The 12,271-nt window shown below is 38.2% G+C and overlaps 1 protein-coding gene across 2 annotated transcripts in view; it reads left to right on the forward strand.

Annotated features, from left to right (window-relative positions):
* Window positions 1-1,639, forward strand: part of LOC123504520 — a 27,642-nt gene extending 26,003 nt beyond the window's left edge. Inside the window, exons 14-15 of one of the 2 annotated variants that reach the window (XR_006674853.1) lie at window positions 171-270; window positions 400-1,639. The gene's annotated coding sequence lies outside the window, so the exon portion shown is untranslated. The other variant, XM_045255104.1, reaches the window with a different exon arrangement.
* The last annotated feature ends 10,632 nt before the right edge of the window (window positions 1,640-12,271 follow it).

The following is a 12,271-nucleotide window of genomic DNA, read 5'->3' on the forward strand; positions in this document are numbered from 1 at the left end:
AGAAAAGCGTGGTTGTATGGATATTTTTAAATTGTTATCACCATCGATACAGTGACACCATATCGTTAAGTAATGAGATAAAACAAAACATCAGAAGGGTTGACTATGCGCTGTGTATTCTACTGGGGTGTTATATGTACGTTAAAAGCAAAGATTTTTTGTTACCACAGGGAGAAGCAGCACACTGGTCGCCGGGAAGCAGTGCAACCCTGCCTAGATCAGACCAGCAGTGGTCGGGTCGTAGTCCTGTCACGCGTAGTCGATTACGAGGTTAGTAAGGTTGGGCATGTGTTTCATAGTTAGTTTTTAATGATACACAGTGTACTTTGTATTCTTCTAGAAAAAATAACTAATAGTGAGTAAACATTGATTTTCCACCTGCAATCCCTACACCCTCAGGATTACATTCCATCAACACTTCGCTGGGTTCTACCTCCAGTATTTGCATGGGGACCTCCCAGGGAGGCAATGCTTGCCGGGGAACCCTGAGATATACGTCTCGGACTGGCAGTTTCAGTGGTGCCTGTGACCTGAGCCGCGTTGCGACAAGCGTCGGGACAACCATGCTTTCTTCTGCACACCTAAGTGACATCACCGCCGTTGGTCAGCACAGTTTGACCGTCGCTGGAGTGGGCGGTGGTGTCTCTGTCATTGGCATTGGAGATATCCGGAATATGGGCAGCTTGGGGATGACTGGAGTGGCGGGTCAGACGATGACGTCCATGTTGCCCTCATCTTCCACACGTCAACCTCAACAAACCATGCCTGGCGCAAGAGATCCCAGCCGTACCCATAGCCCCCAGATCTTATCCGGCTTATGGGACACTAGATTATGAAGTTGCTCGTGGATCGAAAGGTCTGTAAGACTAATACAAACTTGGGAAATTTATTTGTGGGCAATTCGAGTGCAGTGTTTTCCCCTCGTTACTGAGAGCTTGGCCGTAGCCTTTCATGGGGTTGAGACTAATTATGTCCTCTTAACAGGGCTAAATATGTCAAATATATTTTTCTAGAAAAAAAAGTGGTTCTATCAATAATAAATAAAAAAAAAATTCCTACAAAACTATAGATTAATACTTTGATATAAAAACAATTCTTCATATTGTCAAGATTGAAGCCAATTCTGTCTGTTATATCCTGTAGTGTTCTTTTCAACAGTGTGGACAAATGAGTCCACACTGAATCCATGAAAAACTTAGGGATAGCAATTTTCATTTACTTATCTATTTATCCCTTTACCTAATTGTTTATTCATCTTCACATATTCCTTTATTTTTCCATTTATAGATTTATTCATTTTTTAAATCTTACTTATATATATTTTTTTCATGAAATATGTTTTAAGAACGAGTAAGTCCTTGTCATGGCCTTTTAACTCTTACCGGATGGTCGTGTGTAGGAAAAAAAGGTCGATGAGTGCAGATGACAGTTATATTCTTGTCTTTTTAAGCATATATGTTAAAAATACTTATATGTTTCGTACTGATGAAAATCGGTTTCCGTTTCTCTCTCTCTCTCTCTCTCTCTCTCTCTCTCTCTCTTTTTCCATAAGTACAGTATCTCAGATAGATGTATCACATTATATGAAAGAAACATCTAGTTTTGTATCATTGCTTTGCAGGCGGATAGCGGGGCGAAGAGACGGTGAGTTTTCAATATTTTATCCAAATGTGATTTAGAAATAAAATAAAAAAAATAAATAACCTGCTCACTTTTCTTCATATACCTTGGCTGACTATGTCAATCCACCAGTGATAAGACGCAAATAAGTTTTAGATTCCTGTTTCTAGTGTCAGAGGATCTCAGGAAATGGTAGTATGTAAAAAAAAATATTCCTTGTGTGACTATGACTGGTTTTAAATCAGGGTGTAATGAAATAATTACGTATGAGGTAGTTCTTCTAAGTCAAGCTACTTTTGATCTCTTGAGTCATCCTTGTCACAATAACATCTGAAACGATAATTCCACGAGAATATTTGCTGTAGATATTGTGATATATCTTATTCTGCAGCGGATTGGCGATGACATCGATGGTGTAACATTATTACATTTTCATCAGACCATGATTTTATCAAGGACATGATAAACTGCGTAAGAATCAACTTTAGAATATGTTTGTAGGCATTATGTGCTTAAATGAAAATAGAACGAAATGAAAGAAAAAAAAGTAAATAAATGAACACTAGACCCATACATTATCTGTGGCTAAGGAAGAAATATCGTAGCAATACCTTCACCGATTAAAAGATGTCCTTCAAAGGGCTTTTTTTTCAGTAACAAATTGCCTACACCTCTCATAATTCTAGTACTGCGATAGAAGTGAACATTAAGCGTGAGTTAATGGTTAATGCTTAAACACGTAATAAGAAATGAGTGTGTGTGTGTACGCGTGTGTGTGAAGACGACGGTGGTGACATGCTGCCTCGCGCTCATTTCCATCTATCTCTACCCACCTAAACTAGGACTCAGAGACACTGAACTATTTTGATTCTTACAGTTCTCCTTACAAGGTTTTCTGAAGTATCCAATTATCAAGAAATCCGAAGTAAGGAATTAGAACAGAATAGAGAGTTTGCTGACTGATCCATCACAGATTCGAACCCTGATCATTAGTCTCGTAGCCAAGTGGTATAGTTACTGCACCATGAAGGGCCATACCATATGGTTTATTTCTATATGTATCTTGCCGCCACTAACTTACAAAATTAGATAAAAAAACTTTTGTTCGTATTCAGAAAATTTAAAAGCAGTCTCAAAGCATGATTTATCACAAATGAAGGAGATTCACTTGTTAGTTCTTTTGAAGCAGTACAATATAACACCAGTAACTCTATAATCTATATCAGCATATTTACTCCCAATAATCATATACTCGTATATCTCCTCCGTAATATTTATATTGGACAAAGACCTTAGTTAGAGAATATTGTTTTGCTTTTAGGAAGCAACAGCAACTTTTGGTACATATCGCTGTCATCGTACGTCAGGCAAGCGAGCAGCAGAGACTATCGGAGGTCGCTTACTTAGATGTGAGGTGCATGTAGGTCTGTAAATCGTCACGTCTTTTACGTAAATTTGAGTCCACAGTGTTTGTATCAGTGATAAATCATGTGTGAGTACGTCAATGGATTAATATTCTATTTAATGTGACCAAACCAATGTGAGAGGACAGGATTCAGCGTGATGAGGAATAGATGGTAAGTGGTTCTATGCTTTGCAGATTGTTTATTATTGCATGAAGCACTTATACGTAAGACTGTACCTATGTTGAACACCATGTGGTTAATATGCAGAACACACACACCCAATCTGTTTGTCTAATTTTTTTTCGGCTATGTATTATGTTATACATATCATATTAATGTCTGTGCCGATTTCAATAAACAATCGGCATCAGGAGATTTCACATTATTTCGTTTTTATGCATAGATTAAGTCCACTGAGATGCTCTCACTTCGCAGATGGTCTCGTGAAAGCCATATAAGATGCTACAGACAATAGCTCCTTTGCCAAGCCATTGTATCCGCGTCAGAATTGTGACTAATGCTTCCTATATTAATTTTGATGTACTCTTATACTTGTAGAGACTTCGTGTGACGTACAATAACGAAACTTATATATATCATGTAAGCCATAGTGTGGCCTTACAGCAGATGTAAAACTGTTTTTGGGACACTTTTCTAAAATGATTGTAATATTTCTAAGAATGTCCTGTGTTTTCTTTTTTCTAAATTTAGCGAGCTCGAAAGTATACAATAGAATGACTTTCATTTGATTATATTTGGGCATCGTAGGATTTGTAACATATTTTATCCTTCTCCGTTTCCTTAAAGATCACCAGTTGGTCTTTTCGCAGCTAGGGTCTTAGACATATATCAGGGCTACAATTATATATATATATATATATATATATATATATATATATATATATATATATATATATATATATATATATATATATATATATATATATATATATATATATATATATATATATATATATATATATATATATATATATATATATATATATATATATATATATATATATATATATATATATATATATATATATATATATATATATATATATATATATATATATATATATATATATATATATATATATATATATATATATATATATATATATATATATATATATATTGGCACGTTTATTCATTCCTGTAATGAATTTGAATTTCACTTCACTCATTTGATGGCACTCTTGGCAATCAAAGATACTATCCAACCAACATCATGCGTCACACATTAGTTCCAAGGCAGACTGAGCACAATCTACAACCGCAATCTTGAGCTTTCTGGACTACTGCACCGACTCGTGAGGCCACCAATGACGACTTTCTACAGTACTTTAGTTACTCTTTTCACTTGTTTTGGAGACCGGCTAGGCGTTCTAATAGAGACTCACTGTCATATATTTATATAGCTACTCAGTGGGCGGAAGTGAAGCGAACGGTGGCAGCGTTCGGTAGTAAAAATAAACTATATGGGATATTTAACACTAACAATATTCAAGATGCGATATACAGGCGTAAGGAAGAGGTTCCATATGTTTATTAGCAAAACCGCAACATTGCACACATCTCCATTGCCCTGAGAATCTCTTCATCCCTCCCAATAATCATAACGGTGTAATTTTGAGGTGTTCTTTTAAGTTAGATTAGGTTTATGTTTGGTTAGCTTTACTTATGTCCTAATGGGGTTGTAGGGGAGCGGACACTTCGGCCAGGATAGGTTATGTTAGAACGGTGGTTCTAGAACTTTTACTGAGCGAGTACCCCTTGAAGGTCCCGTACAAGCTCCGCGTACCATCTGGATCCAGAAAAACTCACTTGAAACCAAACTAATGCTGTTCTGTAATACAAATAGTCCCTAATCCATCCTAATAATCCTAATAATCCACCGTTGACACCTTAGAGGATGAGTTCTTCTATAATTGCATCTTTATTGGCCCTGTCAAAGGCACCTTTAAGATCAATCAAAGCTCTGCAGGTAGCATCCTTATTTATAAGACACTCAACAAACAATGACTTGTTAAAATTACTTTTAAGGAAACCATGTACATTGCCAGAGAGAACAGCAAATATCAACTTATTCACAAATAGAACACAAGAATAGACTAACAACAAGGAACACAACTAAATTTAATGCGACGGATGCAACTGTTTCTTTTCCAACACCTGATCAATGCTAGAACATCTTGTGTAAGGCAATTTTTTTTCTGAGAAATTAATGAAATTCAGCTAAAAATCGCATATGATCCAGAAAGTGCTCATATACTACTTGGAAAGTCTTCGCGTACCACTAGTGGTACCTGAAGTGGTACAGGTTGGGAACCACTGGGTTAGAAAGAGTCGGAATATCAAATGAAATTCTCATAGACTTTTAGCACACCCCATACCTCACTGAATTCTCGCCCTCCATCCAAAAAACCCTATTCCCCACATGCTCTGAAGCTTATTTAGGGGTGGGGTTGCACGGACTTATTACAGATAATTACCGTAGTAGTAGTAATAGTAGTAGTAGTAATAATAGTAGTAGCAGTAGTAATATGTAATAGAAGACGGTAACAGTGGTGGCAGGAAGAGCTAAAGAAGTGGGGTGTGCTGTAATGATGTGCAAATATTCGCGTGGCACGCTGTATAGGGAGAGCTCCATTATACGAATAAGGTAATGAATCTCCCTGACGCCTCTTGTCCCCATCTGGGTAATGCTAAAGCTGTTAGTGTTGCCGATGATGATTATCATTTCTTGGGGGAAGGAGAGTGTGCTGAAGGGTGTCACGACGTGCTGGTAATGGAACCTCCATAATACAATACTCGTATATGTTGGGCATGCTAAAATAGGACACGCGGGTCATGTTGTGTAGCATGCGTATATTGTTAGTACTGACGATTGAATTTTTGGCACTGCATTGTACGCGGTGAGAATCAATAGAAAAACACAAAGTCTCGAAATCGTAGTTTTATTTCTTAATGAACACTCAACATATACGCTCATTTTATGGTTCTGTCTTGTGGCTGCAAAGCAACTTTTCGGAATATTATAAGAAATAGCCGAAAACCTTATGTCATGCAAGGACGTGGGTCACTATTCAATAATCAACCATTTCTTAACGAAATCGAAAGTTATGCTGATGCTTGATATTGACTAATGATGACACTGGTCTCTACTCTCATAGGTAGTCAAGATACCTCAGTTGAAATTGTTAACTATTGTTTCTTCGTAACAGGATGCTCTCCTTTTAAGTTCTCCGTATCATATGTCCCTATTATGTTGAGAGAGAGAGAGAGAGAGAGAGAGAGAGAGAGAGAGAGAGAGAGAGAGAGAGAGAGAGAGAGAGAGATGCTTATAGTTTAATATATGAGAGAGAGAGAGAGAGAGAGAGAGAGAGAGAGAGAGAGAGAGAGAGAGAGAGAGAGAGAGAGAGAGAGAGAGAGAGAGAGAGAGAGAGAGAGAGAGAGAGAGAGAGAGAGAGAGAGAGAGAGAGAATTGTTATGTTTATAGTTTAATATACTTCATTATCAATAATTTGAAACTGAAGTATGTGAGGGAAGCGCGGCTGAGCGGCGGAGAGGAAGTAGTGGAAGGTCTTACGGGGGAACAAAGGGAGCAAACTCGAGGTGAGAGTAAAGGAGGAAAGGAAGCCATTGAGCAGGGGCGTGAAAGGGAGTCTGGCAAGGGAATGGACCGACCTGAATGAACGAAAATGAAGGACTCCCAGTGCAGGAGGCAAGGCTGCAGTTCCCATTTGGAGGACACTATTTAGAAGATTGATTTTACCAATGCATTTGGGAATTCGTAGCAAAACACTCTGTCGTAAAAGAAAAGAATAATAATGATCAATATATCAAATTTGGTTTACATAGCAATATTATATTTTGGTTTTATTTTAGAATGGATTGCTTGAGTAATGAAGTAATGAACTAATAGGCTACAAACACCTCAATTCCCGTGGTAGGTCGCACGTGTAATGATTGACAGCGAAAACTACTGAAAAGGAGTCAATAATCAAAGGTTGGTTTGCACTCCCCACCGCGCCACGTGGCATAAACACATCAATTTTTTTTTTTTTTTTTTTACGTAGGCACATTTGAAAAGTGTATGGGAAGCTCTGTTCAGCTTCCGCCCATTAGTGGCGCAGACAATTTCATTTTTAGTGGTACACATATACACATATTAGGGCCCATATCACCCTCGAAGCTCATCTTGGGTGTAACCACCTAGAATCTTGGTATCATGGTGACATGTAGGTAACTTTAAACCACTCGACAAATGGCAAAGTGTTTAAGGCTGTACGTGGTGGGATTCAAACCTACGCCTGGACGTCTGCCTGATCCCACGCTCACCACCTTATCCACTAGCGCTTGTCAGTGATGGTCACTTGGGTGGTCTTGTACGCCAGGAGATAGATAGATAGAAAAATAGATAGATAGATAGATAGATAGATAGATAGATAGATAGATAGATAGATAGATAGAGAGAGAGAGAGAGAGAGAGAGAGAGAGAGAGAGAGAGAGAGAGAGATTGATTGATTGATTGAACAAATTATTCTAGGAGACAAATCCAAATGTTAAATGACTTAGGTAATACATTTAACTGAAAGATTCTAAAAAAGATAAGATGAATAAAATAATGCCGCGTTTTGTGTCCAGCCAACCCTTTCCTCTGAACTGTGATGGTACAGAAACAAGAGATAGATTTGTGTGCGTATTTACTTGGATGTTATTTAGTGCGCAATAATTACAAACACTCAAACAGTATATTCCCATTTGATATTCTTTTTCATTTTATTTTTTTTTCCTCTGAACAGCGATGGTACAGGAACAAGAGATAGATTTGTGTGCGTATTTACATGGATGTTATTTAGTGTGCAATAATTACAAACACTCAAACAGTATATTCCCATTTGATATTCTTTTTTATTTTATTTATTTATTTATTTTTTTGACAACTGGACAAGTGGTCGTAGCAGCAGAACCCCTTCCCCCATTTCACCTCCTCTTCCTCTTCCTCTCTGTTGTGGTCCAAAAATCAGGTATCAATATTTTAAACAGAAACGAAGTGATGACTCTGAGGGATGTAAAGGGCTTACTGATTCCCAGGTTGTGGGTGAAGGTCGAAACATTGTACCTGAAGTATTATTATCATTTAGGTTATTTCTTATATATTGTAGTAGTAGTGGTAGTAGTATCAGTATTATTATTATTATTATTATTATTAGTAGTAGTAGTTGTAGCATATTAGTAGCAGTATTATTATTAGTAACAACAGCATCAGCAGCAGCATTAGTAAGAGTAGTAGTAGTTCTACAAATCTGTGACGGCAGTATTATTATTATTATCATTATTATCATTATTATCATTAGTAGTAGTAGTAGTAGTAGTAGTAGTAGTAGTAGTAGAAGTAGTAGTAGTAATTATAGTAGTAGTAGTGGTAGCAGTATTAATATTCCTTAACAATTGAGCTTTATAGTGCCAAATAAAATACATTGAAGATTCTTATATTTTTTGGGGAGCAACATTTCGTTTTATTCTATTTTCTGTGTGGCTCATTTGAACTTCGCCAGTTAGCGCTTAGGTTGAGAGCATTTTGTCAAGCGTGACAATGCGTTTACATATTGTCTTTATAATATTTTCTATACCTCCCGCTCAGGTCGCATTCTTCCTCTCCTTTTTTCATTACATTTTTTATAAATTGTTTGTTTCATGCAATCGGTTACACCGCAGGCTGCATCTGTGTGATGCTTTATAGTGTCACCTTACACTCTCTTCTTTCTCCAGTATCTCACCCTCCTATATTCCAACTTTCTATTTATTGTTTTCTTTTCTCTTTTTAATCATTGTTCTACAAATCTTCGCTTGGGGCAGAAAATAACAGTGTAATGTATCATAGGTGTTTCGCTAAGAATTACTTCCAAAAGAAAAAGTAAATCTACTCATATTAAATATATGTGAAAATCAAGACATGACTGTAGCGGAGGGGGCGAATGTGATGGAATATTGCGTGCTGTGTGTCGGTTAGACTGCCACGCCACTGTCTTAGGCCAGGTTAACTAAGCCATTACCAGCCGGTAACGTGTCAGTGAATGGCAGGAGTCCACACCATTAAACTTTGCCTCTCTGTCACCTCTTAACTCTGGGGACGATGTCATCTGTAGAAGTTTGTGAGTCTCATAACTGCAGCTCAACATCGACCCGCTCGTTAGGGCAGGAGGCTCCGTTTGTACGAGCGCTGTAAAGCTCCTGTGACGGCAGTATTTTTGGGTGGGGGTAGAGGATGGTCAGTGGCGGGAAAAAGACACCACCCGGGGAAAATAAGTAAAGCAAATACTCACATGTGTGCAAAACTTGCTTTAGAGGTAAATGAGCAAGGCTCATAAGAACAAATTCTATTGTAGAATGAAAAATCCATAAATGTAAATAACACAAAGATTGACTATAGTTGTAATGTATATTTTCTTCTAAGAGCTGCACTGAACCATAAATCACCACACACAAAAGAAAAAAAAAACTGTAAATCTATTTTTTTTTTTTTTTCAGGCATCTGCCACTTTTCAGGACACCGAGAGTCATGAATTTCCCAAGCCATATTTTGTTGGAAATGTTTGCTTTTCCACTTCCTTCATTTTTTTTCTCTCCTCTCTTTGTCTCTTTCTCAGTTCCTTTTTTTCATTTACTTTTTAGCAGTAAAACAATTTCTTCGTTGATCACCACTGGCCTCAGCAAGGAAGACAGGAAGGACAAAAGGTGTTCTTTCACATCATTATTTAGATGATAACCAGGACCAATTTTCTTCAATGACTTTTGATAATAATGATCAATATCCACTTAGAGCTTAAAAAAATCATCCATACTATTAATGACCATCGATATAAAATGTAAGAGGGCCTATGGCCAAGTAGAAAAAGCAAAAGAGGAAGAAACCCATTGAAGGTGCCAGTCCCTGAAAAGAACAACAACTGGCTCAGAGCTCATCCATTTATTCGTCCTTCGTTCTGGTTGGTGTATGACTGTGTGCCTGATGAAACTCGAGTAAATTTGTGTGGGAATCGGATGTGACGCCAGCTCTGTGCTCGGGTTAATAAATATCATTCATCACAATTTAGAAAGCCAATGAAATAGTCAGCGCAAGGCCATCAGCAGGTACAGTGTATGGTAGCAAGTTTTCCCATGTGCCTTGCTTTTATTGATACATTATATGCATTACTGTACGTACATAAATGTCAAGAAATCACTCAATAATGCTTTTAACTTAATGAATTAATAATAACTAAGAATAAGTCCTTCATAACTGCTATTACAGTCGACATCAGTGTTGTCGCCACCTACTTAACAGGCTTGCATTATTTTACTTGGTTAGTGCCCTCAACGTTGAAAAACAGGTTTTTATATGATCTTCATCCAAACAGGAAGTCCCAAGAGCACAATATATGCTTGCAAGCATAATTCTCCAGCTAAAGACCAGATACATAAGAAGAGCATAGAAAAGAATGGAAAATTGCACTAAGAGCAACCTGTTCAACCAAACAAAATTTTTCCTATATGCTATTTACGAGTATTCACAGTAGCGACACCGTAAGGCGTGATCAATTGCTTTGTCACTGAGGCTATTTATATGCTGAAAGAAGACCGTTTGGCAGAGTGAAATTGCTGACTTATTACTTTATTATCTTTGTCTATACCATCTCATACTGTTACCTGTATGGTGGTCTACGGTCTCCTACGTTATTTTCGCAGCTATTTTGACCTGCAGCAAAAGCAATGTTTTCCCATCTTTTATTTATTTACTTACTTACCTATATATTTTTATGTAAGAGGGAAAAATTGGCCAAGGGCAACAAAAAAATTCAAAAAGGCCCTGTAACGTTCACTCATTAGCCAGGACACGGATGGAGAAGTAAACCAGAGTCGTTTGTAGTCTGCTGTTTATTATAAGTAGACGGTGGGTAACGGTGGCGGGACGAGCTGTTGTGAAGGCGAATGTGTGTTCCATATAGTAGTTCTGTGCTGACTGACCCACGTGGTGGCCGGAGTCCAGTTCAGGGCCGTGACCTCACCCAGTAAGCGGAATGACCATGCTAAGCTCTCCCGACCAGTCACTACAATAGTAGTAGTAGTAGTAGTAGTAGTAGTAGTAGTAGTAGTAGTAGTAATAGTAGTAATAGTAGTAGTAGTAGTAGTGCAGTTCACTACAGTAATCCCCTTCCCCAGCAGAAAAAGAGGACCCAGGATAGAATAAAAGAAAATTAAATGGGAGAAAAAACAAACGAGGCATGAGGGTAAATAGGCAAATATAGAAGAAAAGGTAAGGAAAGAGGGGCAAGGGACACCTAAGAGGCATGGAAAAAATTGAGGGGACTATAGTCTGACCATTTTATGAAGATCGGTTAGGCGATTGGCGTTTTCGGGGATTTCCCGGCCTGCGGCCCTGCCAAACCTTGTGCTGGGCAAATTATGGGATTAGAGCTTAGTGTCAATGAGAACCTTCTCTCTCTCTCTCTCTCTCTCTCTCTCTCTCTCTCTCTCTCTCTCTCTCTCTCTCTCTCTCTCTCTCTCTCTCTCTCTCTCTCTCTCTCTCTCTCTCTCTCTCTCTCTCTCTCTCTCTCTCTCTCTCTCTCTCTCTCTCTCTCTCTCTCTCTCTCTCTCTCTCTCTCTCTCTCTCTCTCTCTCTCTCTCTCTCTCTCTCTCTCTCTCTCTCTCTCTCTCTCTCTCTCTCTCTCTCTCTCTCTCTCTCTCTCTCTCTCTCTCTCTCTCTCTCTCTCTCTCTCTCTCTCTCTCTCTCTCTCTCTCTCTCTCTCTCTCTCTCTCTCTCTCTCTCTCTCTCTCTCTCTCTCTCTCTCTCTCTCTCTCTCTCTCTCTCTCTCTCTCTCTCTCTCTCTCTCTCTCTCTCTCTCTCTCTCTCTCTCTCTCTCTCTCTCTCTCTCTCTCTCTCTCTCTCTCTCTCTCTCTCTCTCTCTCTCTCTCTCTCTCAGAATAAAGGATATAAGCCATAAGAGGGTAGTTTCTAGAACAAAGTTTTGTGCCAGACTCTACCAAAAGCTTGTGATATGTCTAACGTGACAGCAAAAGTTTCACCGAAATATCTAAAAGATAATGACCAAGAGTCAGTAAGGAAAGCCAGATCACCAGTAGAGCGGCCCTGACGGAAGTTATACTGGCGATCAGAGAGATTGTGAAGTTACAGATGTTTAAGAATCTTCCTATTCAGGATATGTTAAAAAAAACAACAACTTTATATTAGCAAG

Source organism: Portunus trituberculatus, chromosome 16 (genome assembly GCF_017591435.1).
Source record: "Portunus trituberculatus isolate SZX2019 chromosome 16, ASM1759143v1, whole genome shotgun sequence".
Lineage (NCBI taxonomy): Eukaryota > Metazoa > Arthropoda > Malacostraca > Decapoda > Portunidae > Portunus > Portunus trituberculatus.